Here is a 27,286-nt window from a genome sequence, read left to right on the forward strand (position 1 = left end):
TTTATTTATTTATTTAATATCCCGCCTATCTGGTCGGTTAAGACCACTCTTCACAATATGGGTGGTTGTGCATTGTTCTAGACCACTGGTTCTTAACCTTGGGTTACTCAGGTGTTTTTGAACTGCAACTCCCAGAAACCCCAGCCAGCATAGCTGGTGGTGAAGGCTTCTGGGAGTCGCAGTCCAAAACACCTGAGTAACCCAAGGTTAAGAACCACTGTTCTAGACCACAGAATATTTTCAGAACACAGGAGGATTTTTTAATGTCTTGTTTTGCAAAGATACAATAAATACTGAAGTATGTGAAACACTTGGCCTCCTTTAAAATCCTCTTAAGCTTTCTAAACATCTTGAATTTTTCATTTTTGTTTTCTTGACCCCATTTAATGTAGTCATGAAAGGCAATAAAATTAATACTATGGTTTCCATGGGAAATGCACTTCACTTGTAGTTTCTGTATATAAGTCCATTAGCAGTCTTCATCAAAGGATGAAGAAATAAATGGATGACAAGAGAGACTAAAGTCACTCAGGCAACCTTAGAGCTTATTTATCATCCATCTGCTTTCCACAACGTATTCCTTGTCTGCTTTGAAGATTGTTCATTATCTCGGGAAGTCCTTTAGTTTCTTAATTGCACTTAGTTTGCCATTTTGTGTGTGTGTACAAAAGATAAACATGGATATGGGAAACATGGTACTGTAAATCTAGACATACTATGTTGGCTTCAGCCTTAGAGCAGGCCCCTTTAAACCACTGTGGCTTAGCTTAGTCACAGTTCTCCTACTTATTTACATGAACCTATTCTAAGCCTAGGCAAATGTGGATCCCAGCCATTCCATATATATGTGAATATTCTGAATTTCAGGAGAGTGTTTGCATCCAAGCAACTTTCATTACATTGGTGAGCTGAACATAACGTCAGACTGATTTCCATTTTTTGTTCCCTTAAAAGTCTTTTTTTCCCTCCACCCGTTATAATTTCAGCTAAGAGTGACAATTTTATACTATTTTCTGTCATTGATATGTGTTGTTGACTAAACCGTTGAATTCCCAGTGTAAGGTTTAGAATGTTTCCTTCCTTCCTTCCTTCCTTCCTTCCTTCCTTCCTTCCTTCCTTCCTTCCTTCCTTCCTTCCTTACATTCTAATACAACTAAAGAAAAGAAGAAAAAACATTCTGCTACATAGTTAAATCCAGGTTCATTGGTATTAGAAATGTATTTGAGTTCGATATGCTGCTTAGCTATAAGGAAAGCATCCCGACTCTAACTAGGTGGGCGGAAGTGGAAAAACAAGTTTTTGTCAGTCTTTTGTATTGCAGCAGCTGGATTCATTGTTGCCATAGCAACACACCACATGATAAGGTATATTAGATTGCTCTGTGCTGAGCACAAGAGGGAGAATGAGCACTAAAGTTAAAGGTTACTTTGGAGTTCCTTGTGTAGAAATGTTCATGGTCAAATGGTTCTTGGCCCTACATACATTGTTCTCACAGAGGAGAATTAAAGTCATGTTGCAGTTTTAAATAGCCTGAGGTAAGCTAAACACTGATTAGTTTTTTTAAAATAACCCTTCCTTGTTCCTAGTGAAAAAACAGTGTTTCTTTACTATTTTCTGCCTGCAGTCTTTATGAATGTATTCATTGATATAACAAAGTTTGTAAGCGCGACGCAATATAAAGTAATGCTGTTCAAGTTTTAAGTAACGGAAGTCCTCCATTCTGAGACTCAACAAACAATTTTTTTGTCATCGTAGACCTCTGTGATGTCTTCCAGGTTATTTGTGTTCTTTGACATTCTAACTCTCTTCACACACTGCCATATTACTCTCTCAAATGGAGGCTTTACTTGTTGCTATTGGAGGAATTTATCTAAAAATTTGCCTGTAGCTTTGGAAATAAGGGTTTGCTTGTTTATTTAGTGCAAAGGATTTCCTATAGTTTCTACACACATTGCAGTGGTACTTCCCTCTGATGTTCATTACAGGCATAGGGTTATCCGTTAGTGGTGTGCTCTAAATCTAGAACTGCCAGAATTCTCCAGATGATATGCTGTTTTAAACGTCATAGTCCCAGGATGGGACAGCCTCTTTCAAGAGCCAGCCAGACATTAACCAAATTGGCATATGCCAGTCACCTCTAAATGTTTGCTCTTTTTGATGTAATCGATTCCACCTTCCATGATTGGACTTTGAGTATGCGTCTTCATTTTTACAAGAAAGGAGATAAAAGCTTTCTCTGAAACTGTCAGCCAATTAATCTTTTGAACTTAGTAGCCAAATTTTATACAAAGCATTTACTGCATTAGACAGCTAAAAAATGAAGAATGCTAGCTGCAGTTATTGAGAAGCAGGCTAGCTTTAGGTCCATATAATTACTTTGTGCTAATCCACGTTATTTATAAATGTGCCACATGACAGAAAGATTGGTTGGATTTCTGAAAAACTTTTTTTCAACACTGTAATTACTTGCTGTCAAATCAATTCTGACAAATCAGTTCTGAATAATACCCTTTCCATGATTTTCTAGCTATAAAAATACTCAGAAGTGGTTTACCACGCCATTTTTCTGCAGGTGCCTAGGAATGGTGCAACATGCCCAAGGCTACAAAGGCTGGATCTTCTTCTGGGAGACAAAGTTGGAAATCAAACTGCCAACTTCTGATACATAACCCTATTCAGCCAAATTGCATTGTATGCTAGTGCTTATATTTCAGCAAAAATGAACAAAGTGTGTTGTTTAGTTTTATTAATTAAAGTATCAAAATCTGCATCTGCCTCTTTTGGCCCCTCAGTACCAAATAAACAAGGCTGTGTTTTATGAGTTTTCGTATTTATAAACTTTTAGTTAATAATACCTGAAGCGACGGAAAACAAGGTTCTTCAGTGTGGTCTTCTGTGAATGCACACAATAAAGGGTTAAGTCAGTGCCTGCGCTGGTCTCCTCGGAACATTCTCAAGCTCTGTAAAAGAAACATCGTTAGTACTGTCTATACTGCGCATGCTCCGCCCGCCCAATCCTCAGTTCCATTTATCCGCCACAGATACCTGAGTATGGCGCTGACTTAACCCTTTATTGTGTGAATTCACAGCATGACCACTTGAAGAACCATGGTTACAGGTAAGTAACCTGTCTTTTTCCTTCACCTTTTAAAAACAATTTTTGAAATCCTCTGGGTTGCTGTATGCAAGTGGCATGGTTCATCAGCCATATACCCAAGAGGGACTTCATAGGTCATTTTATCCTTTAGGTTCCATTTCTATGCAGAATTATTTGACTATTGTCCATGAAAAATCTTTAGCAAGCATTTCTGGTTGTAAATCAGAAATACCTAAATGTCATGCTGATGTGTATACATACAAGAGCAATAAACCATTTTTCACCTGGTGAATTGAAAGTGAAAGAAGTGTCACAGAATGTAAAATTTAGAGAAATCCACCTGCCTCCCAGCTTAACAATTCATGAACTGAAGCTCCCTTTGAAAAGTCTTTGTGGAATAAGAGTTCAGAGGTGTTGCTAGTCTACAGATCTTGAGTCACTTGAGAATAACATTTTGTGTACTATACTCAGTACTCCTGGGTCCATGCCTTGAGCATTTCTGAGTTTTTAATCATTACATCCACTGATTACTTACAGCTAAATATAGATTTCTAAAAATATGTGTACTAGAACAATGTGTAGTGATTTGGAGTTGCACAATGTGTTTGGCTGCAATGGGTTAGGCACTTGGTCCCCAAAACCTGAATGCAGAAGGTGAATAAATGGTGCTGATGTTTACTCCAAAGGGCACAATTCTTTCTTGGTATTCCGAGTTTAAGTACCAGCACAGGTTGGATTTTTTTTTCTGACATTACTAACTACAGTGTGGGGCACTTGCATCATAGTCCTATCCATGTTTATTTGAAAGTAAATTTCAATGTCATTTATCTCTGGATAAGTGTGGACATGATTGTGCATAACCCTATGCGTAGATTTATGCTACTTTGATTTAATGCAATGTCTTCTGCAGCTCTAAAACAAAGGGAGCAGAATATACATTGTGATGTAAGAATCATGTTTGTTCTGCTGGAACAGTTGGACATTTGTCACTTGCTTTGCTTTATGGTCCTATTAATACTAATGCAGGGTGGGGTTGGGAGAAATTTCATCTTTTGTTAGGATAAGAACATGATGCCTGATATATTTTGAAAGGTACATTTTTTAATTTTCTAATAATAATGGGTGCTCTATTATCCTGTAAATAATAACCTCTTTAGGCTTGGTTCTGTTTATAGTGCATTCAAAATTAATTAAGATTAATGTGCTCTCTCATCTGGATTATTCCTGTATATATTTATGAAAGTCTGTAAAAGCAGAAACATGGTGTTTAGCAATTATTAGCTGCTCTCAATATTTTTGTCTTCATTGTTTGTTTTTGTCATAGCTCATGGCTTAAAACATCTAAACAGGGACAAAACCAAGCAGTACTGTCTCTTTTGCACTGGAAGAATACAAAGATGTAAAAAAGGTGTAATAAATTATAGTGTAAAATGCTTCTACCATTGCCTATTTTTCCAAAGTTAGGCAGATATTGAAAAATGTTAACCAAGCTGGTTTAAACAATTTAATCAGATCTACATTTCAAGTGCAGTGGGGTGTTGCATCTCTACGCTGTCCTATTTACTAACTTTGGCAAGCTTACTTAGAAAGCTTGAAAGAACCAAGTAGCTTTTTATGGATGAAAGAAGGTAACATCATATATTTGGAATACCAAACATGGTGCGCAGAAAATACTTCATGTAGCATTGTACATGAAGCATGGTCCACATAGGAGGGCTTTTGTGTAGAGCATCAGCCAGGCAGGAAGAGGAAATTTAGCAGTACAACAATAATAACAGCAGTCCATAGGACTGCTTTGTTGTTGCCCTAAAAGTAAGAACAAGAACAACGATAGTGGGGCAGCTGTTTAGGATCATCCCCAGGTGAGGAGTCCCATGTAATGTAAATACAGAAACTGGGGTAACTTGGATGGGAATGTTAAGATGCATTTCCTTGAAATGGCCCCCTTTCCTGTATTTATAATGCCTTTGCAAATATAACTGTCAAAACATGTGTTTGCTGAGATAACACCTGTTTCCCGCTTTTATGCTCTTCACACAGAAACTCCTCTACGTCATGAAGTTTTCCCCAGATCTATTCTGAGACATCAAACAACCAAAAATGAGCATCCATTATTCATATTGGGTTGAAAAAAAAATAAACCATGCCACAGAAAATTATTTTTGATGTAACTTCTTTTTTAAAAAGGCAATATGCAGTCAATTTGTGGGAACAAATTTATATTTTTACATGAGTGTGTTTGAAGCTTGATGTTGCCTGACAGCTACAGTCCCGTTTCCAGAAAATGGGCTACATTTTAGTGTTTTGAAAGTGATACTGGAAAAAAAAATTACAGTATGTCTCCTGAACTTTGATGAATGACCTTATGCTGGAAAGATAACTGGGATGTCTTCCTTCCTTTGCATTTCAAAAGGAAGACCAATTTAGGGAATGACTTAAAGCTTAAGATATTCAGTTCCTAAATTAGAAGAATTGCAACCACTTTGACAGGTGCTCAGAACTGCTTTCTGCTCTAACTTGGTTTTCAGTAACTACTTGCATGGTATTACTGGAAGAAAGAAATATCAGCAACAGCAGCAAAAGTAAAAAGTGTTTACTAACACTTTTATGTAGAGGGTTTAGTGGCTGTTCACATATTAACAGATTTAGTACACTGTCATAGGTATTTGTGTTGTACCTAATAATGTGCACAGTCTAGGACTAACCATTTTTCTACCACGTATGTCTGAAAAGCTCAGTGAGTTAGGTATATAGCTGCAGAGCCAGAATTGAGAAGTTGATTCCCTAGTTTGCTGTCCCAAGAGAAAAAACAGTCTGTGTGGCATTGGGCAAGCTGCACAGTTCCAGAGTAGCAATGGAATTATGAAGGAATGATAAACCATTTCTGAGTACTCTCTACCTAGAAAACTCTAGAGAGAGTCACCATAAATCATAATTGGCATCACATAAGTAGTAATATTGTTGCTATGCATATTCTCAGATATTGGAGCCAGTTGAAGCTTTTGTCTACATATGCATGCTCCGAAAAAGTACATAGTAACTCCAATTCTTGCAAAATACATTTCAGGTATGCAAACTTGTGATTTGTAAAGACCTGTCTACCAGTCACAAGGCTGTTTCATAGGTAAATAAGTTTTGTTCCATTGATGTTTATTACCTCCACTTAATGGTAAGAGAGCTTCAAATAAACTTCTTGCATGGTAACAATAATCAGATGAGGAGGAAGAGGAGTACAATTTACAGTTATATGCCGCCTTTCTTCCATTTTGCTTTAGTTGATCTATTTGGTGGTCCTTCTCCATTTTGTTTGTATAACAACCCTGTGCAACAGACCAAGCTGAGGCAGTGTGACTGGCCCAAGGATACTCTGTGAGTTTCGTGACTGAGTTGCGATTTGAACTCCAGTATCCCGAGATACTAATATTCAGAACACTAACCATTGTATAACATTGGCTTCTTGCTACATCTGCTGTATCTAACAGATAACATAGTAGTGTGAATTATTTTATAGCATAGATTTTTAGAATGTAAGGAACGTTGGATAGAACAAAATATGGGCAGATTCTGTCACCTGAAACTTAGGTGACATTGAAAGAACTCCAAAAACCCTAGTGAATGTCATGCTTTTCACCTGAAAAGATAGTAACAGTGAGTTACGGAAGTGCATAAATTGGATAGTCTGACAGAACCACACTAGGAGAAAGTGAAGCCAACTGACAAGAAGCAAAAGTCAATGAATCATTAATGAATAAGAACAGACAAAGACAGAGTGGGCCATTCAAATTTTAAAAAAAAGTTATTACCATGGTTCTGACTCTTCCACACCATGAAGTTTAGGGAACTGAAGTCTGTAAAATCTTATAAATGTAGGAAGCCTAATTTGAGTTTTAATCGTTTGGTATAAGAGATTCAAACTGTCTGTTCAAAATCCTTGGTGTGTTTACCCTACCCTATGTTGTTAAAATCAAAGCCTGGGTCACTGGTTCTTAACCTTGGGTTACTCAGGAGTTTTGGTGGACTGCAACTCCCAGACGGCTTCACCACCAACTGTGCTGGCTGGGGTTTCTGGGAGTTGCAGTTCAAAAACATCCGACTAACAAAGGTTAAGAACCACTGGCCTAGGTTATGCTTAATTTGAACTAATGACAGATCACTATGCTATATTTAATAAATCTGATGTCATCAGATTTCATAAATTTTAGTGGTTCTGTATAGCACTTGGATGAAATTGCTCCAGGGAATCCCAGGGATCTCCAGGTGAGGCTAGGAAGAAATTCTGCCTAAAATACTGGGCAGCTAATATCAGTAAGGATAGACTAGTGGACTGCCTGAATATAAAGCCGATTCCTCTGTACATGTGTGCTATATTCAGGCAGGCTGTATCAGTACCATGGAAAGCTCCAGAAGAACTAGACAGTAGTCCTTTAAAAGACCACTGCTAGCTTCACGGGAGAGGTAAGGTCAATTGCGGAACAGACTGCATAAGGGGGGAAACTGTACATAGTAGAGTTCACAGACATCTTGTTAATCCCAGATTAATCACAACTGATTCAGGGTCCTGTTGATCTCCCATTGATTTCAGTGGCTGTGCTCTACCTAGGACTAACATTAGATTTCACCTATTATTTGGCTGCTAGCTGCTAGGATAAATGCATGAAAGACTTTGCAGAGAAATGCAGGCTTTGCACCCTGTATTACAAGTTATACTATTAGATGTCCAATGTAGTGCTTTATATGTTTTAATCTAACTTGCAGATTCCTGAGGTGAATTGGGGGTTGTGAAGCTGTGAAATGTGTTTTATAGAGAAAGCTAATTTTAAAAGATAGTTCCAGACCATCATTGTGGTGAAAATAATTTAAGGCAGCATTTTGAAGTATAATGTACATGAACTACTTAAGGGTTATGCCGGTTATCCTTGTTTTCCCATTGTCTCACTACATACTTGTTGGCATAACCCTTTTTATATCTATCTATCTATCGTTCGTTCGTTCATTCGTTCGTTCGTTCGTTCGTTCGTTCGTTTGTTTACACTATATTCACTAGCTTATATTATGGAGAATGGCAACAACATTACAAAGAATAAATATAGTATTTCTACATATTCTAAGAATTCAAGGCTAAAGAAAAAAAACTGTTGAATGACTTTCCATTTCAGCACATACTGGGTTCTCAGCATTCTGGTTTTGCTGGAACATTCCCTAAACATTTGTGTTCCTTCTTTCCTTCCCTCTACCCCTTTGTGCAAAAAAATTCTCTCTCTTCTATTTGTGATAACCATTGTCTGTCATTATGTCTGAACGGGATTAGCATTAGGATGATCTCTTAATCTGTCAGAGGTGGGTAGCCTTCAGAGATGTTGGGGGCTGCACAAACCCATCCTTGCACCATACCTGCTCATGTATATAAATGTTAAAATGTAAAATAAATGAGATAAACAGGTGCCAAATGGTAGAGCATTATATTAGTGCAGATTCTACTGAATGTTCAAGATTTTTCTATGGAGGGAAAGTGAAAATACATGCAGCAAGGGTTCATAGCACAAACTTCACTTTTGTCTGCAATGTTTCAGATTGCAACAATTATTGGAACTGAATTTTTGGCTGTATAAGATAGCAAATATTAATTAATGACTTTTTAAAAGACTTAAATGATGCCACCATCATGCAGTATGGCACCCTTTCAGCTTATTTTACAGGGTGATGTAGTCTGGTTTGGATCCTTGGTAAAGTTATAGCAGTCTGCATGTGTGTCAAGGATGTACTAAAATAATTATAAAACCAGTTTACTATCTTATAATCAGTCTGAGTTGACCTTATTTAATTAAAAAAAATGGTTTAATTGTGTTCATAGTAGGTCACTCGTGATCTGTTGAGGGTTGAGCTCTGGAGTTTGGTCTACAAACCATCCCTAATTGAGTGGATGAAATATAGCTTATAAATTTCATAATCAACTAGAGTTACACCAATCAAACCTCCCATTGTAAAAAAATAAGAAAGACCTTTCAAGGATAGAGGGAAGGACATATTTATAATAGATCCAGAAAAATTGTGTTTGGATTTAGGAATGTAACAAGTATATTCACTAAATTCTTCATTCCCATGGATTTAGGCTGTCTCACATTGACGATATGTGTCAATGAGAAAATTTCCAACTCTTGCAAGATTCCTCACATCTGGGTGAGGATGACAAAAGTATTGCTATTTTGTCTTGTTAAGATCCATGTAACATTTTCTGTATAAAAATAGTGTTTTTTTCCTTTTGAGAAGGGAAACAAAGCACACTCTCTCTCTGATGCTTCTAATATGATTCCTCAAAAGTCCATGCAAGAGAGCAGCAACCTGTATTGAAGTGTTATTTGTGTTAAAGAGAGATTTTGCACATTGTTTTCAAATCCTTCCTAATCTCCTTCTTTCTTTTTGTCCAGAAAGCAACAGGAGTGCATTGCTGTCTCAGGGGTGAGAAAAATAATTTTGCAGTTCCTCATCTTTATGAGACAAATGAAGATTTATATCCTGACTTAAATTCTCATTTTCAGAAATGAGAAAGCCAAGTTCATGATTAGAGAGTGCTATCCATTCTTGGGTTGTTGTTACGACCACTGCATTAGGCATGTTTGTCTGATGTGGTGAATTTGTAAAAGATGTTAAGCAGCCTTCAGTCACAGATATTTTTACAACTCAGAATTAAAGAGAGGTAGATTAGTTGTTGAAGCATCTTTTGACAGCCATGTTGAAGTTAAGACTTTAAGGCGAGTTAAATTGGAAAAGCAAGAACATCCCAACAATAATTCTGCTTATCACAGGAGACAGAAGCAAGCCAAAATATTTTGTTTAGTCTCTCTCTCTCTCTCTCTCTCTCTCTCTCTCTCTCTCTCACACACACACACACACACACACACACACACACACACACACACACACAGAGAGAGAGAGAGAGAGAGAGAGAGAGAGAGAGAGAGAGAGTCAAACCACTGATCTCCAAGTTGCAGGTATACATCCTATGATTTACATTGGAACAGTACTTTCCATTGTTAAGTGGGAAACTTCTCTTTTTAATACAGTAAATAATTAAGGAGGCAAAAACATACAGATTTTGGCTAGAAATGAAATATTGCACAAAAACAATATTTATTTTTTTCAATTACATAGTATTAATTTTTAATTCAGTGCATCAAACTCCTGTGGGTTTGCAAATGAAAATAAATCCAAGTAGTTTCCAAGGTCACTTTCCATCTTCCCTAAGGAGGAAATTATCTGGGATATCCCTCCCCCCCCTCCAAAAAAGCATAAAAGGCTGAATGAAAAACAGCACCTTGCTTATCAGTGGTTTCCTCCTTTGTGCACTCCATATGCCTGTCTTTCTTGGGATCCATGACATAATTAGATTTTATACTCTGATGATCAGAAGTGTCTCTATTTATACGTCTAGGCTCACAACTGCTCAGAATGCAAGGACAAAAATATATTATCCCAATCCTGCAGGCTAAGATGCAGAGCATTCCCAGTAGAAAGAAGGGCAAAAGATTTTGTTTTTAGGTCGAAGGGACAGAGGGCATAATTGCAGTCCAGTTCAAGACACACATGCAGCTTGCCTTAGGATCATTGTTGTTATGCTACTCTAATATAATTCAGCGCTGCTTTGTTACCACTGTACTGTAAATGTTGTATCTATAGAATAATAGGGCTGGCCAGGTGACTCAATGAGTTAGATATCTGGCTGCACTTCCAAAGGTAAGGAGTCCACTTCTCCACTGTAATTCCTGAGAAAAGAGCCAGCTTGTGGTGGTCTTTAGCAAGCGTAATCCTGGAGTGCCCCTAGAAGACAGGATATATCTGTGTACTCTATATCCAGAAAACCTTAAAAGGAGTTGCGAGTAAGTTAATATTATGACAGTATATAATTATTCTGCCGCCAACCTAGCGGTTTGAAAGCATGCAAATGCAAGTAGATAAATAGGGACCACTTCAGTGGGAAGGTAACAGCGTTCCATGTCTAAGTCGCACTGGCCATGTGACCACGGAAGATTGTCTTCGGACAAACGCTGGCTCTATGGCTTGGAAACGGGGATGAGCACCGCCCCCTAGAGTCGAACACGACTGGACAAAATTTGTCAAGGGGAACCTTTACCTTTATATAATTATTATTTTAAAAAGGAGGGGTGAATGCATTATTTAGTCTTTATGATTCCTATATCTTGTGCCTCTAATTCAGCATGGTGGTGACCTATGAAGTTTTGATTAGCAAGGGCAATGATGTCATCTGTGACCAGCCTCAGACTTCCTTGTTTCTTCTGAGCTTGGCCGCAGTCCTATGTGATCCTAGGAGAGGGAATGGAATTGGCTGACAACAGTATTTTTTTCCTCATAGTGAACAGTGAGGGAAATAGGAAGAGAGAAGAACTGTGTGGCACAACTATGGGTGCTATATTCCTAAGCCCCTTTCTCGGAAAAGAAAGATAAGCATTTAAACTTTTGGCAGTATAGTTTTGTTTCTGGAAACTAGTGGATTATCTGGAAGAAATTCTTCCTATCATGCCAGTTTCCTTAATAATAGTAAAAACATTCCAATGAAGGACTTAGTCATACTTAGTAATTGCAGGTGAGAGGGAAAGGCTCTGGAAAAAATTATAGTCTGACAAATATTTTCAAAGATGAAATGACAACTTTCTGTTGGTAGCATATTTCCCTAACCCTCATATGTGTTCTGTTCTAGGATTCGCTTTACATAAATGTAGACATAATTCACAATATTCTGTTTAAATAGGTAATGGTATTCAATATCATTTTTTTAAAATGTCAAATTTATTAGGATTGTTTGTCTTCAGAATTCAACACAGCTAAGAGGCTGATAACACTTATTGAAATGAGTAATCTGAATGACTACATCAAGGCCATTCAGTTAATTTCTTCTCTTTGTAAAACAGCCTATAATTTCCAATCCTGAGTTTCAAATGTGACTAAAGATACAGAAAAATGAGCTGACATAATGATGCATGAAATCTCCCTGGAGTGAGTGGGCCACAGCTGTTGTAGGAGGCTGAACAGAGATTTACTAATTTAGAAGATATTTCTTCTGAAAGTCTCAAGAAAGTACAAGAATGAAAGCCAGTGCACATTTTTACATTACTGAAATAATCCATTATTGCATGAACTTGACTTTTAAACCCTTTAAAGTAAACCAGGACTGTCTCAAATCATCTTTCCTGTGCCTTGTTTCTGTCTTCTCACAGGCCTGTTGGAGATCATATATTATGTTATAATATAGAAATTTTGCAGTCTTAACAGTCCATTTACAAAAATTGTATATAATGACTGCACAGCAAATGGTGATGATTTCATTTGCAATTTAAAGCTTCCTATCTCTTCCCACCCTGGTACTTGGATGATACCTTTAGGAGCCTCAGGACTGAGCAGAAGCCTTTAATATCCCAAGTCACTTCCAGCAATTCTGACCCCAGCAACCGGATCGACTTTTAGGATGTTAAAGGCTCTTCCCATCCTGAGGCTTCCAAATGCTTCCACAGGTTGGAAGGAATCCCTACGGAGCTTTGAAATCTGGGGGACACATATATGTGTGCGCATTCAAATACATGGTTTATTTTTGCTATTACTTGGCATTGCAAAGGAAACCCACTAAAATTCATGATGTATATGAGGTCTGACATAATTGTAGATTTCAACTATTTATTTGAACTTTTTCTATTACATCATTCAGCAGGGAGAGATTGTATTGCAGAAAAAATATTTTATTTGGCAGTATTTTAAATATAACCAATTTTTTACAGATGCTACATTTCATGTGGAAAAGGTGTTGTTTTCTGATTTAAATGGGGAGAAAGAATACACATTTTATAGTTATTTCAGAATATACAGCATTTACACACAGAATTGTGTGGAAGTGTCATATATAAATTGACAGATTGCACGAGCAGCTTAAAACAATGCATCAAGAAGGAGCAATAAAAAGAACAATGTTTGTTAACAAAGCAAATATGAAAATGTTTCTGCTTTTCAAATGGAATGTGTATTATACACAAAACCACAAAAGCAGTCATTCTTTGATACAATTTAGACCATGGGCTTATAAAACATTCAGTGTACAAATTATAGATCAATAAATTTAACGCATATAAAATGTACTTGCAAATAACATGCTAAAACAAACTTTGCAGTCCAACGTGAGAAGGTTTACAGTGGTGCCTCGCTTAACGAGCACACTGTTTAACGACGAATCCGCATAGTGACACATTTTTTGCGATCGCTAATGCGATCGCATTGCGATGTTTTAGATAGGGAAAATATCGCATTGCGATGATTGGTAAGCGTTTCGCTTACCAATCTTCGCATTGCAATGTTTTACAAACAGCTGATCGGCGGTTCCAAAATGGCCGCTGGGTCAACAAAATGGCCGCCCACAGCGTTTTTGTGCCCTGCCCTCGCTTACCAGGCAGCAAAAATGGTGGCCGGATGGAGGATTCCCCACATAGCGGAGTTTAATGCATTCCTATGGGTTTCCCCCCTGCATAGCGACAAAATCCAGATAGCGACATTAATCCTGGAACGGATTAACGTCGCTATGCAGGGCACCACTGTACTTCAAAACTGGGGTGACTGGAAATTCTAACAACATCTAAAAACAGCCTAGGAGACTGTGTATAGTACATGAACCCTATGATTTCCACCTCTCGTTGAGAGAATTGTGGTTTAGAAATGGCTTACCTCTCTGCCAAGAGTGAACCAGAAGGTGGAGATGAATTACTCCTTTGCCCCCATATTGAGCTATTGAAATCAAGAAAGATACAGAATTATCATGAGTGGATTTTTGCATGGAGGGACTGAGTTACATTTGTTTATGGTACTGAGACTCAGAATTTCCTAAGTCATATATTCTTTTGAACCTGGTTCTGGTTTGTGGATCTCAGACTTCTAGTACAAAACAAAGCAGATTCTATTACTCTGTAGCCTGCTGTGCCAACCTTAAGTAGTAGTCAAGACAAACTACACTCTGCTTAACCTCAGTTCTAATAATAAACCATGATTAGGCAGCCGCAGAAGCCAAATGGAAAGAGAGAAGAATAGGAAGCTCACAGACCTGAGGCTTGTTCCTATAATGCTAAACCAAGATTTAGCATTTTGTCTGGAGAAGGCCATTAGATGCATATTGGAAGGCTTTATAGGGCAATCCTTGTATGGGCATGTACACATGGAGAAGAAATTGCTTCTGATAGAGTTGAGATGTGTCATGAACTTGCTGCTTTGGCAGTGGAGTTGTGCTAACGATTAATTGCTAGAAACAGAAAGGTAAAAATGGGAGAGGGGAACAGCAGATGATGCTTTGCCAGTATAGAAATGCACCTCTTGGGAATTGTTGCAGAATCTCCTCTTCTCAGAGAAATGCAATGAAACTTATTCTCCCAGTTTCTCTTCCCACAGATAGGGTGAAGAATTTTAAAATAGAGAGAACTGCGTTTTCCAGATAAGGGACATGTTTAAACGGCCATTAAAATTTAAGTTACTGGAAAATAATTGAAAAGAAGTCACTGCTATACATATGCAGTACTGCATAAGCATATTCATTTTAGGCTTTCAGAGAGGAAACTTGTCTGTAAAATCAAAACAACAACATTGTATCCTATTAAAAAATGCAACCATGTTGCCATCTGTACAATATCACACACAAGACACACAGCCTTTAAATCAGGATTGTAACATCCACTGGGAGTAGATTTTAGTGAGAAGAGGAAACAGGCACAACACAGCTCTTTCTATTAATTACTTGAAATTCAGAACCCACACTGCAACAGCATATTTTTAGCAGGCATGTCTTACTCTGTTTTGACAATCTTAAGTGTCTTCTTCCTAGGAAAACTTTTTATATTATTAAATGTCACCCCAACAGTCAATATACAAAAACTCCCATGCCAATTACACTGTGATATGTTCTACATTTGGGTTTTTGTGGCTGACCAGGGGAAAATGTGATCTTTCACATCATGCAATATCTTGCTTTCCATTTACAGTGAAATATCTTCCTTCTTCAGTATTACAATGTAGAAAGAAAATGATTTCACCTCCATCCTGTGTGGTACTAAGTTGTAAAAAAAAAAGGAGGGCGTTAAAAGTGGCAAGGAAGTTAGGAATGTGCCTCGTGATGCTGTGACACTTTTGGTGGAAGCTCAGTGTTCTATGTAGATGTCAAGTTTCCAAGCACTCGCTCGGGCAGAGGTATATGGTTGACTTCAACTAATCCTTCTGCAACTGGCTTCACTACAGGATTCTGGGAGGTCAAAAAAGTAGTGTGTTCAAGCTCTCTGTGTCTATTGCAGGTAGACATAGGTAGTATGTGAAAGTGAAGCTGGGATATAATAGCCCTTCACACAACTTGCCAGTTCCATTGCCCAGCAAACTTTAGATGCCTGTATGTCATAAAGGCATGAATAGTCTCCATCTGGTCCATTGTAGAAAACTGAAACTTTATGCTACAGATGGGTGCGTGGGTAGTAAATAGTGTGTATTTCCATTTATTCAGAATGCCATATATTAAGCTTTTCTGTGAGAACTTTAGGATCATCATCTTCATTTGCTTATTCAATTTGTAAAGAAACTTCTGGTTTATGAATATGAGATATAGTGTTTCTGTATCCACAATTCAAATTCTCAGGAAATAGCCCAAAATTGCTGCACAATATCATGCCTGCATTACCAGCAGGAAAAAGGATGCCAAGCTTTACATAGCAAAGGGGAGCCTGAATATTGACAACTCTAGTGGTAGCAGTCAAGATGGTCTACAGCACTGGTTCTTAACCTGGGGGTCAGGATCTCCAAGGGGGTCACAAAACATTTTCTGGGAGGGCACCATTATTATTTTTAATTGCAATTACTTTTATATTTATTATATTAAATATGTTACACAAAATGTTTTCTTGTTTTAATCCTCTTCCCCACAGATAGATATTTTTAATATGACCTGGAACTGCAGGCAACCTAGAAGTATTTCTGTACCCCTTTGGGTGGATTTTCCTTTTATTCATGTGCATCACTCCTGCACCTTCCCAGAGAGCTGTTCTCGCTCATTTCTCTTTGCTCCTCCACATCCACTTTTGGAGGACTTACAGCAGCCCTTTAGACCCAAGTGTTAGCCTGGCTCAAAGAGGCCTGAAAGCGGCAAGCGTGCAATGCATGCTGGAAATGCTGATGACTAAAATGGGAGCAGGATTGAAAAGTTGCCACTGGGGCAGTGGTCTCTTTCACTGCACCTGAGTCTCCTGCTCCTCTGGGTGTGGCAATGATGACACAATGAGGAGAGAGGGGATCTGAGCGGGGAGATACCTCCAGGCCCTGCCTAAGTCATGGAGGAGGAAGGCAAGAGGAGCAAAAATGTGAGGGAGAAGGACCAGGGAGAGGTGGGTCATGGGCAGGGCCCATGGGGGAGGTGCTTATTTGGGCTTGAGGGGGAGGGACTCTTCAGTGAGGAGGTTTTTTGGGGGGATGAAACATGAAGGGAAGGTTTGGGAGGCTGTTGGTCAACAGAAGAAGAAGGAACTTGGGTTGATGTCCAGGAGGAACTGCTGCCACCCAAAGGGATTGAGAGGGCTATGTGATCTTACTCCAGCCAAAGGACCACTATGACTGACAACAAAGCCTCCTTACCTAGGCAGACAAAGACCAAGAGGAAGGGAAGGACTGGGCAGCCAGCATGAACATCAAGGGCAATACAAACACTCTCTGAGCCGGACACAGTCTTGTGTTGATGGATCTGAATGATGGGGACCTTCAGTGAAGATAACTGAGGATCCCATTGAGTGAGAGGGTGCCCAAAGACTGATGTATGCCCCTCAACCCTCTTCTTCTAAGGCTGCAGGGATTCTGCAAAGCTATAGTGCAACTGTGAATAAAGCATCCATATGTTTAAATTCTGCTGTTGAGCCCATGGAGTTTGTGCCAGGGAACCCAGCTATCACCAGCTCTGCAACGCCAGAGAGTGACCATGCCCACAATTAGGTTAGATTTATATTCCAAAAATAAATTTTAATATGTTTTCTTTACTTCATTCAAAAGCCTTTTTGTGCAAATGTGGGGTCACAGTTAACTTGGCTATTTTAAAAAGGGGTCGAGACTTGAAAAAGGTTGGGAAACACTGGTCTACAAGATACCTTCTTCTACTCATTGCCATTCACAAAGTGATACCACACAGGGGGAAATCCTAAAAGGCAACCCCTTTATTTATCAGTTAACCATTTTTCTGTGTGGAAGGGATGGTCCCTCTCGAATTGGCCTTCTCAACCACACTAGATGCTGTTCCAAGACCTCTATTCAGAGCACTTTACCAGAGTCTCTCGAGACTGAAGGATGCCTACCCAAGCAAAGACCAGGGCTATTTTTAAAGAAGTGAGACCGGTGGTGAGCAGAAGAGGGTATCCTGTATGCTATAATGATGGTTGCCATTGGTGTTGTTGCACCAGCGGATGTATAGCTGCATTCTTGTTTAGAAATAATAAGCAGAAAATACTAATAAATTGGATGTCCCCTCTCTTCCTGTCGAGGGTAGCTTTTTGTCTCTGGAATCAAGATCATAAAAACTGAGCCAAATTATTGATGTTAGGGGTCTTATGTTCTTGTTCACATTTCCCTTTAGATTTCCTCTGTCTTACACAAATGAAGGAATATTTTCAATGATGGATTCCAGTCCACTGCAAAAGAAACATTTCCCTACAGCTGCTTCTCTGACAACATCATGTTGACACTACAGAAGGTGATGGGGGAAAGGCAAGAAGTGCCCCATGTATAGTGAGCTCAGCTGCAGCTCACAACGGCAGAATTAATTTGCCCCCAAGGACTTTGATATCATTTCTGCATGAATTTTGAGCTTTTGGAAACCACAACATATTCTGACAACTGCCTCTGTCAGTGGAAAGAGAATTTAAAAATGCACACAATTCCATTCATTTTCTCCATGTGATTATTGGGGGTGGGGTGGGGGAGTTTCCCCTTGTATAGAACCGTTCAGCAGATTCATTTCAGACTCCTTTTACAAGGGATCTTCTTTTGCAGATTGCTGGCTTTTCTATTTAGATTGAGATTATCTCAGCTATGCCCCCTTGTCCCGTGTGTAAAGCCTGGTAAGCTGCGATCAGCTGCTGAGCAAGAGTGTTACACTGCTCAGATAAATTGTGTCATGTTGCTGTTTTGCCTTTGTATTGTTTAGATTGGCTGTGTTCTAAATGCTGGATGCTATTTTGGAGCTCCTTATAGGAAAGTAAAAAAAGCTGATTGATTAATAAATATCTGGCACATGCACATAGACGCTAAACTCACAACAGCCTGAGGACAGGCCTGGTGGAAAAAATTTTTCCTCAAGTTTCTGCAGTGATGTTGTCCACTGCTCCAGTTTATCATCTTTCCACTGCCTTTTGACTGTATCTTGCATTGTTTGTACACAGCACCTGCAAACTTGGAGCTCCCTACTCCTTTGTTCAGTTTTATTTTGCATCCCACAGGACACATTCAGCAATGAAAATAACTGATTCAGGAGATACTGTCTAGAGTCCAACCAGATTCTCTCTTGTGCTCCTTTGTTCCTTACCTCCAAAACAAGCTGACAAGTGAAAGAGGTCAGAGAGTGAACTCAATTGTCACAGTATGACTAGGCGGCGCAAGGAAGATGAGACCAGTTAAGAGAGGTGACATGAGTGATGAAAGAGAGAGAAGATCAAAATAGTTTGACAAGGGTGGGGGATGACTTTATGCCCAGAAGAAGCAGTGGGGAATACAAATGTCAGACAACTGAGTGCTTCCAGATAGTTCTCAGATTATATAAAATTGCATAGCGATAGCAGCGCTGCATAAGCTTCTGCCATATGAGGATTTGTTTTAGAAGCATATGATTCATCATCTGGAGAAAACAAGATTTGTAGGGATGCATGTTCCCCCCTCTACTAGCCTGTAGCTAATAATACTAAGGAAGAAATGATGGTTTAAAATATGCATTTACTACAGCAAATTATGCAGTATTTCTGGATATATGGTGGTCAGCATGTTGCTGTTCAAGTACATGTCCAAAGCATGTGCACATCTATAGCTTCAAGTGACATGTTTAAAGGGAATAACTATGAAAAATTGATTTGTGTAGTTAGCAGTACAGTAATTTTCTCTAGTAGGCAGATACTAAAAATTAGCCTTGTCCCCATTTGTTAAGCACATTCTAGTACTATCTGTTTGGAAAATACATGGTATTTTCTCCTGCAGAACTATTTTGTCACAGTGTTATCTGGAAAAACATTATCTACATCTAAGACACTTCACATAAACAAAACTACATTTTTCAGGCAAGAGCAAAACACTGTTATTTTTCTCATGAGTTTTTCATACAGACCTTACTACAAGATGTCACCACCCTCCCACCACCAAGGAAAATGTAGTATTCTAATACAGTACTTCTTCATCCCTTGGTATACCCATAGTAAGTGTAGGAGATATACGTGGAACAGATGTCCTTCTACAGCAATTAGACCTCTTTGCTCCATGAGTCCAGCTGGAGGAATGACCAAAAATATGTATGCAATTACATACATACATATAAACTTTGTTTCTGGCTATAGACCTTTACAATGTAGTGGCTACTATAACATATGAAATCCAATTATCTCATCAGTAGCAAATTTTTTACATCTTCCATCTTCAGTCCCATATAAGAATCTAGGAAGCAGTCTTATTTTAAGTCAGATCATTGGAACATCAGTCCAGGGTTGTCACCTCTGAGTGACACTGGCTGTCTAGGATTTCAAACAAGATTTTTCCTATGTCCTATGACGAGATCTCTGATATTCCCTGGTGGGCTCCTATCCAAGTACTAGCCATGCCTGAAATTGCTTATCTTCTGAAATCAGATGTGATTAAGTGGTTTCAGGTGGTTTAAAAGATGAAGGATTCTGAGCTTGAAAGCTCTAAGGAGATGCCTCTCCTCAGCCTTCTGCAACACAGACTACGCCTACTATCAGTTTTACCAGGGACCCTCTTTCACCTCTTGACTTTGAGTAGGCCGTGGTGCCAGTGGGCTGGGTGAAGAACTCCATGGCAATCCCCATCACTCTTCATGCAGCCTAGAAAGAAAAAGAAGAAACCACAACTGCAACCAGTTCTTTGTGATTGCAGCCCTCTTGGCAAAGAAACCCATTGTTTCTTCTGGCAGTATCCACACTGAGAGCAGCTGTTACTGGAGCAAAGGACAGATGGCTTTCTTTTCACAAATGAACCAGAAAATATTTGTCTAAGCCTCTACTTGCAATCTGAAGTGGCAGAGTGTAGAGCATGGGTGAACTTTGGTGAAGCCAGGATCCAGCTTTCTGCTCCCAGGACACTAGAGGCTCCACAGTTCTCCAAAAATGCCAGAAACCAAGGAGGGAGTGCAAATGGAAACCAGACTTGGATGTCGTTTTCTCTGTTTCTGATGTCCAGTTGCGAATGTTGATCCTTTGGGCTCTTGCACAGTCAAGAGGGAAGAAGATGGAACTCTGAGGTTTGAAGAAGTGCAGGCAAATGTTTATGTTGCTGGGGAGAGCCTCTGAGGGGGTACCCCCGCAATATGCTAAATTGCATTTGAGAAATACTCATTTGCCACAGAAAGCTACCTGACTTTTTGAGTTGGGAGCAAAAGAATGTGTGGAATGGGGAATGGAATGGAGTGTCCTGGAGAAAAATGTGGCTATTTGACTAGAACAGCAAACAGGAGCCCTTCACTCAGCAATATATTCCAGATCTCAACGTTGATTTGCTAATCCTAGTGACAGATTATAGGATTTTGTGTTATTTGTATATTATTCATATGAATGAATTATTTACAGTAGGAACCCCATCCCCACTGGAAATATATATAACGCATAGTGAAAAGAAAAGAAACAGAAAAAACTATTTTCACATGTATTACCAGAGATCATGCTATGTATACTTCACTAACAAATATTCATTTTGTGGTCTCTGGCTCCTTCTACTGTCCGGTTCTGGTAATACATGTAAAATAGTTTTTTCTTCTTTTTTTCTTTTAATATTTTTATTTAAAAATAATGAACAATGTAAGAACTTTTTCTATAGTGAAATAATTTTTATTAGATTACACAAGCATTATGTATGGAATTGGATGTCCACTTGACTCTCTTGGCAGAGGATATTTGAAGGCATTCTATTTACAGGACTGTCCAACACTGGTCCGTTTTGACCATTTTTTAAAATATGCCATCAAACCAGTTCTGACTTATGGTGACCCTCTCCAGAGTTTTCCAGGTAGAGAATATTCAGAAGTGGGTTACCATTCCCTTCTTTTGGGGATACCCTGGGACTGTGCAGCATGCCCGAGGCTGGAGAGGAACCTCTGGCTCCACTGAGCTAATCAGCCAGTACTTTGACAATAAGGACCTATAAAAAGGGAATGAGAACTCTGATGTTGACCACTGACCATTAGCCCCTGAATGGTTGATTAAGCAGACAAACAAATCATTGGTTTCAGTGTTCCCGGCTATAATGAGATGTATTTCTATTGAAATTATGGAAATTGTTTATACATTTGCATCTGTACACATAAATTATTATATGCAATTTGCATAAAAATCAGTGTCCTCTCTTTTGATTATACATCTTCTCCTCTTCCTGCTCATCCTCCTTGTTCTCTGAGTGGCCACTCTGATCCTAACTTTTAACTATTGACAACTAGGAGGCTTGCTTCTCAATCTTGTCTTTGAGGGCCAAATCATATGCTATAAATAGCCTATTATTAGGTGAGGGAATTCCTTAAGTACTAACATCTGGTCCTTCCAGCAGGAGTTTTTCATACATTCGGTTCATGGTTGGATATTGTAAGGTAAACACACGCTTCATTTGCAAGTATGAATGGTTATTGACAATGTTTTACCTGAGTCACATCTGTAGAATACAAATATATAATTCACCTTCTAATAGCAGGCTATTTGAACTATACAGTTTGGCCTCTGGTTTGTCTTTGGTCCAGACTGCAGATTCTGATTCCTGAATAAACTCAGGTTGGTGGTGGTAATCATCCCTAGCTGCCCTAGTTTGGACCAAAAATCAAATTTCTGCCTTTACCCTCTTAATCATAATGGAAATTATCTACATAAAATACGACTATAGCAAAAGAATACTATTAGAATATTCTAATGTACTATATTATAAGTGTATGAAGTCAGAGAGTCCATCCAACCTAATTCTGTCACCAATAGCTTATTTTCAAGTGAGATATTTTATTTTATTTTATTTATCATGCCACCACTAGGCAGGTCAAGAGATCCCTTTGACTAAATAAGAGTGTAATTACATGTGAAATGCTGCAGCCTGCCTTGTAGCACTGCCCAGCCAAATAAGCAGCATGAGTGAAAACAAAAGTCAACATACATTGTCTTGAGCAAAATGGTTTTGTCTCCATGATACTTTTCTTCTGGAACTTCCTACTCTCTGTCCTTGAAGCTTTTCTGTGTTTTGCCTCAGTAAACATTATTTTTCTGACCTAGTCAAATGAAATGAGATGAAATGAACCCTGAGGCAAGGGAAATACAGGACCTTGAGCTGCTATCATATATATTTTTCCTATTATACAGAACACATTAAGTAAATGTAATATTTAAAAGCAGCACCGCATGAGCGAAAAGGGAATGTTGTATGTTAAATGCTGCTGCCATTTTTATCAAGTCTGTTTTTAGGGTAGAAAGAAAAGAATTCTAAGTATGTATTTCTGTTATTCTTGAAGGGAGTTAAATTTCTAAAAGCTCCTATATGAGCCATAAGATTCACTTTTCTTACTCAAATGAAGGGGGAAATTGATGTTGACACTTACATTTTGAATTACACAGAAAAGGGGCAGAACGTATTATACAAAAGACAAAAAATAGCTATCTTACATAATGTTAACAATTTGGAAATAAGGAATGGTTTGTCATAAAGGTTTTAAGTTTCCTCGAATAATACTTGATATCCAGTGGTGTGTTGAGAATAGAGAACATGAGTTAAGAATAGGGAACATAAATTGTTGCAATCTATTCTCACCAACCAAATGGAATGTACCTGTTCAGCTTTCTAGTAAGGAGCGGCTCTCTTCCCCAGGATACTTACAGTCCGTAAAGGCCTCATGGAGACCACTTGACCGGGACTGTGTATCAATCACAATTCAATATTCTACAGCTTCTGAAAAAACTCTGAACAATCCTTGCAAGGTTACCTTAGAACTGCAATGTGTATTTTGTAAATTATATAGATCTTGGAATTTTCCTTTTGTTTAAAATATTTTTACCTACCCTTTCTCCTTAAAAGGACCCAAGGCGGCTTACATCATTGAAAGACAGTATCACACAGTGCAGGTTGTTGTTGTTGTTCTTGTGGTTGTTGTTGTTGTTTCTTTCTTTGCCTCATGTTGCCTTATAGGTGTTGGGACAATGGTGAGATAGATGGAATGACTATGTGTTTTGTATCACAGGCTTAGTGAAATGTAACATTAAGATTTTTGTAAAGTGTCTAAAGATACCTTTCTTTGTGATACAAGGAATAATCTTGTAGCAACCAACTGTTAAAAGTCTTTATTTCTTATTAGGTTTCATGAACTACAGACATCCGTTTGTAACTATAACAGTAGTTAACCAACTTTTGTGGACCTAGGAATGATTAAATGTGACATTACTTTTGGAGGCTCTAATGTTTATTACATCAAATCAAAATACTTTGTCCCCCCTGCTAAATACCACAGCATCTAAAAATAGAATTATTTTGCTGTATTAAAGTATGGCTTGTAAAAATACTTAATTTTTAGTAACGTAGGTTTTCTTTTGTAACTTTGTTTTTCACTACAGCCTCCAGGTCTGCCAAACAGAAAGGTGGAAAATAGTATATCACAAGCAGGAGCTGGAAATACTCTTAAATTTAAAGAACTTGATATCACTGATAAATTTAAGCATTTATGGTGTCTACAGTCGTATTTCATTTTAAAATCTTGGGTTTTGTTGTTTTTGTTGTTGTTACTAAATTGCTAGGCATCGAACTCACAATAACTTCCCGGAGATCCACCTTAACTTCCACAATGACTTCCATACAGAGATCCACCTTTTACCGGGCACTGTTGTGGAATTTTATCAGAACAAACTAGTGAAAGGCAAAGAGCAAATAATGCTCAGTAAGCACATGCTTCTTAAAACTAGATGTTATTCACAGGGTTCTGGAACACTATCAGGAAAACATTCAGCATGCACTTTCTTTTTTTCTTTTTTAGAGTATTTATGTCTATTTTGTATTTGTTTATTTTTGATTTTCTATTAAACTGATTCTCTGTGAGTGCAATTAAATAGATTAGACTAATGGAAACCTTGGTTGTGGAACCAGAGGTTGGGAGTTCGTTCCCCAGGAGAAAAGCCAGTCTGTGTGGTCTTGGGCAAGTTTCATAATCAAAGAGTGCCCACAAAAAAGGGAATGGTAAACCACTGCTGTGTACTCTATACCTAGAAAACTTTGGACAGGTTCATTATACGCTGTAATTGACTTGATGGCATGCTAAAAAAAAAAGCTGCAGCCCTTCCACTATACTATCATGTTGTATTCTAGTGGCTAAATGAAACATTAGTACTATTTAGATTAGACCTATTGGAGTGAACAGAAGCTCTTAGTGATAAACAGCATATATCCATTGATTTCAATTAGTTTATACTACATAGAGCAGGCTGAATAGCTCAATGAGTTGGGTATCTGGCTGAAAAGCCATAGGTTGAGAATCTGATTCCCCACTGTGCTCCTCCGAGTAGAACCAGCAAGCTGCAAAGTCCCAGGACGCCCCCTAGAAGAAGGCAATGATAGGCCACTTCTGAGTAGTATCTACCTAGAAAACCCTGAAAAGTCACGTTGTTGTTGTTGTTTCTGCTGCTGCTGTTGTTGTTATACTACATAAGGCCAAGTATTAATCTGAATCTGAATGTCCAGTCTTTTAGGAGTATATTTTACCCCGTTGTTAGCAATGGGTCAAAACAAATATGATGTAGGAAATCTGTCATGAGGTCTTCTGATATTTTCCCTTTTCGGGCAATATTTGTGGGCTATGGCATTGATTGGCACAGCATAGCTTATATTTTTCTGATATAATTTGCCCTCCAAAGCTGCTGTTAGCCCTGCTGGGGAAAATACAGTCATAATAAGAGCTTGTACTTTCCTTGTGGGACTAAGAGCAACTACAGGTGTGCTTTAGAGAGCTGGAAATGGCATGGGGAGTTAACCCAGTTGTACACATACTGCATCAATAAAAATGGAGTCCCCAGCAGATGCTTGAAAATTTAAAAAAAATGGAAAAGGAGATTTGCTCATGAATCTCTTGCATTTCGTTTCATTTCATTTTTATATTTTATTTATTTTTTATTTTTATTTTCATTTATCGCTTAGTGTTTACCGTCAAATAAAAAGAAATATATTTATTACTCCCATCACCAGAATTTAGTCAATGCAGTATTTCCAACTATATCTTCAAAACTCATAGAACTAATGGAAGACACATTTGAATGAAAGGAGCCTGCTGGGATTTTCTCCCACTGTTGAGAGATAGTTTTGATGTTTGTAATGCAGATATTTGAAAAACGAGGCAAAAGATACAGTTACAGTGTTGCCACACTTGGTGTGAATTAGGAGCTCTTCTTTTCTCTAAAACCATAAGAAGCTCATCCAAACACAGTACAGGCAAATACGGTGAGTGTGTGACAAATACAAGTAGCTTTAGAAAAGAGCAAGGAGCAATTTTATGATCTAGCCAAAGATTAGTGCCAAAATCTGTAGCTCAGAAAGGCCTGCTGCTAGAGAACTGTATTGTGAGAAGAAATGCAACAAGGGATTCAGTGCAGCTGTAAATCCATTAAGGCAAGAGGGGCTCTGCAATAACCTTTCTGCATTTCAACTAATATCAAGGACTGCTGAAGTTGGGAACTGCAAAAATGACTCCACCCAACCCTGCTCTTTACCAGGCTTTTACCAGGCCAGAAGATAGGACTTCAGCAAAACAGACTGCCATTCATTTTGCATCAGAATTCATTTTACATACCCAAATCCAGCGTAATATTTGTTTGCACAGGTGTTCTTCCTGAAGACATAATAAGACACCAGCAATCTAGTGATGTGTTCCTCTTTCCTCTAGTTTCCTTGGAGCTGGCAAATGTTAAAATTGTTTGTTTCTGTCTAAAAGAAACTGGGTATATACCAGAGCAAAGAGCAAGTTGTTCTTCTTCAAAGCCATGTTGTTTTCAAAGTCTCCCAGTTGTGTTATGCAGAAATTACACTTGTGTTACATTGACATAAATCTACCGTTAACAGCCTTGTAAAAGCAGTATCTGTTTGTTTGTTTGTTTGTTTATTGATTTTATACCCTACACCATCTGGCAACCAGGCCACTCTGGGCGGCTAAACAACAATATAAACAATATTAAAACATGATAAAAATAAATTAATTAATACAAGCCAAATAGGCTAAATTAAAACAAATGACAATAAAGATGGTAAAAAGGATGATGGAGAGGATGACAAAAAGGATGGGAAAAGAGAGGCCGAGATCTTAATGCTCCAGGAAAGCCTGACAAAAGAGCCAAGTCTTCAAGGCTCGTTTAAACCCATCCAGCCAGGGTGCCAGGCGGATCTCAATGGGCAGGTTGTTCCATAGGTGGGGGGCAAGCACCGAGAAGGCTCTGTTTCTTGTTCTTTTCCTCTGAGTCTCCTTCGGGGTCAAGGTCCTCAACCGTCCTGTCTGTGAAAAATGAGTATTACGGACAGATCTGGCTGGGAGCAGGCATTCTGATAGGTACTAAGGCCCTAAACTGTTTAGGGCTTTGAATGTTATCATCATAACCTTGAAGTTGATGCGGAAATGAACCGGTAGCCAATGAAGAGGGGCAGAGTGGGGGAGATGTGCTGGAATTTCTCTACCCCAGTTATTAACCTGGCCGCCGAATTTTGGACCAGTTGAAGTCTCCGCATCAGCCTCAAGGGTAGCCCCATGTAGAGAGCACTGCAGTAGTCTGTTCTTGAGATTACAAGGGCATGAATCAGCATCGTCAATCCTTCAAAGATGGAAATGGGCTGCCTGGACCACAGATGCCACCTGGATTTCCATGGTGAGATCTGGGTCCAGGCAGATGCCCAAGCTGTAAACCTCATTCTTTATGGGAAGAGTCACTC

The 27,286-nt window shown here is 38.6% G+C and overlaps 1 protein-coding gene across 50 annotated transcripts in view; it reads left to right on the top strand.

The window, feature by feature from the left end:
- Positions 1–27,286, top strand: part of DTNA (dystrobrevin alpha) — a 271,418-nt gene that overhangs the window by 111,441 nt on the left and 132,691 nt on the right. The window contains exon 1 of one of the 50 annotated variants that reach the window (XM_078393710.1): positions 1,391–1,535. The exons of the other annotated variants lie outside the window; for them this stretch is intronic. The gene's annotated coding sequence lies outside the window, so the exon portion shown is untranslated. Of the gene's footprint in view, positions 1–1,390; positions 1,536–27,286 lie in introns of those variants that run through there. 50 annotated transcript variants of the gene reach the window in all.

The sequence above is a fragment of the Pogona vitticeps genome, chromosome 4 (assembly GCF_051106095.1).
Source record: "Pogona vitticeps strain Pit_001003342236 chromosome 4, PviZW2.1, whole genome shotgun sequence".
NCBI classification, from domain to species: Eukaryota; Metazoa; Chordata; class Lepidosauria; order Squamata; family Agamidae; genus Pogona; species Pogona vitticeps.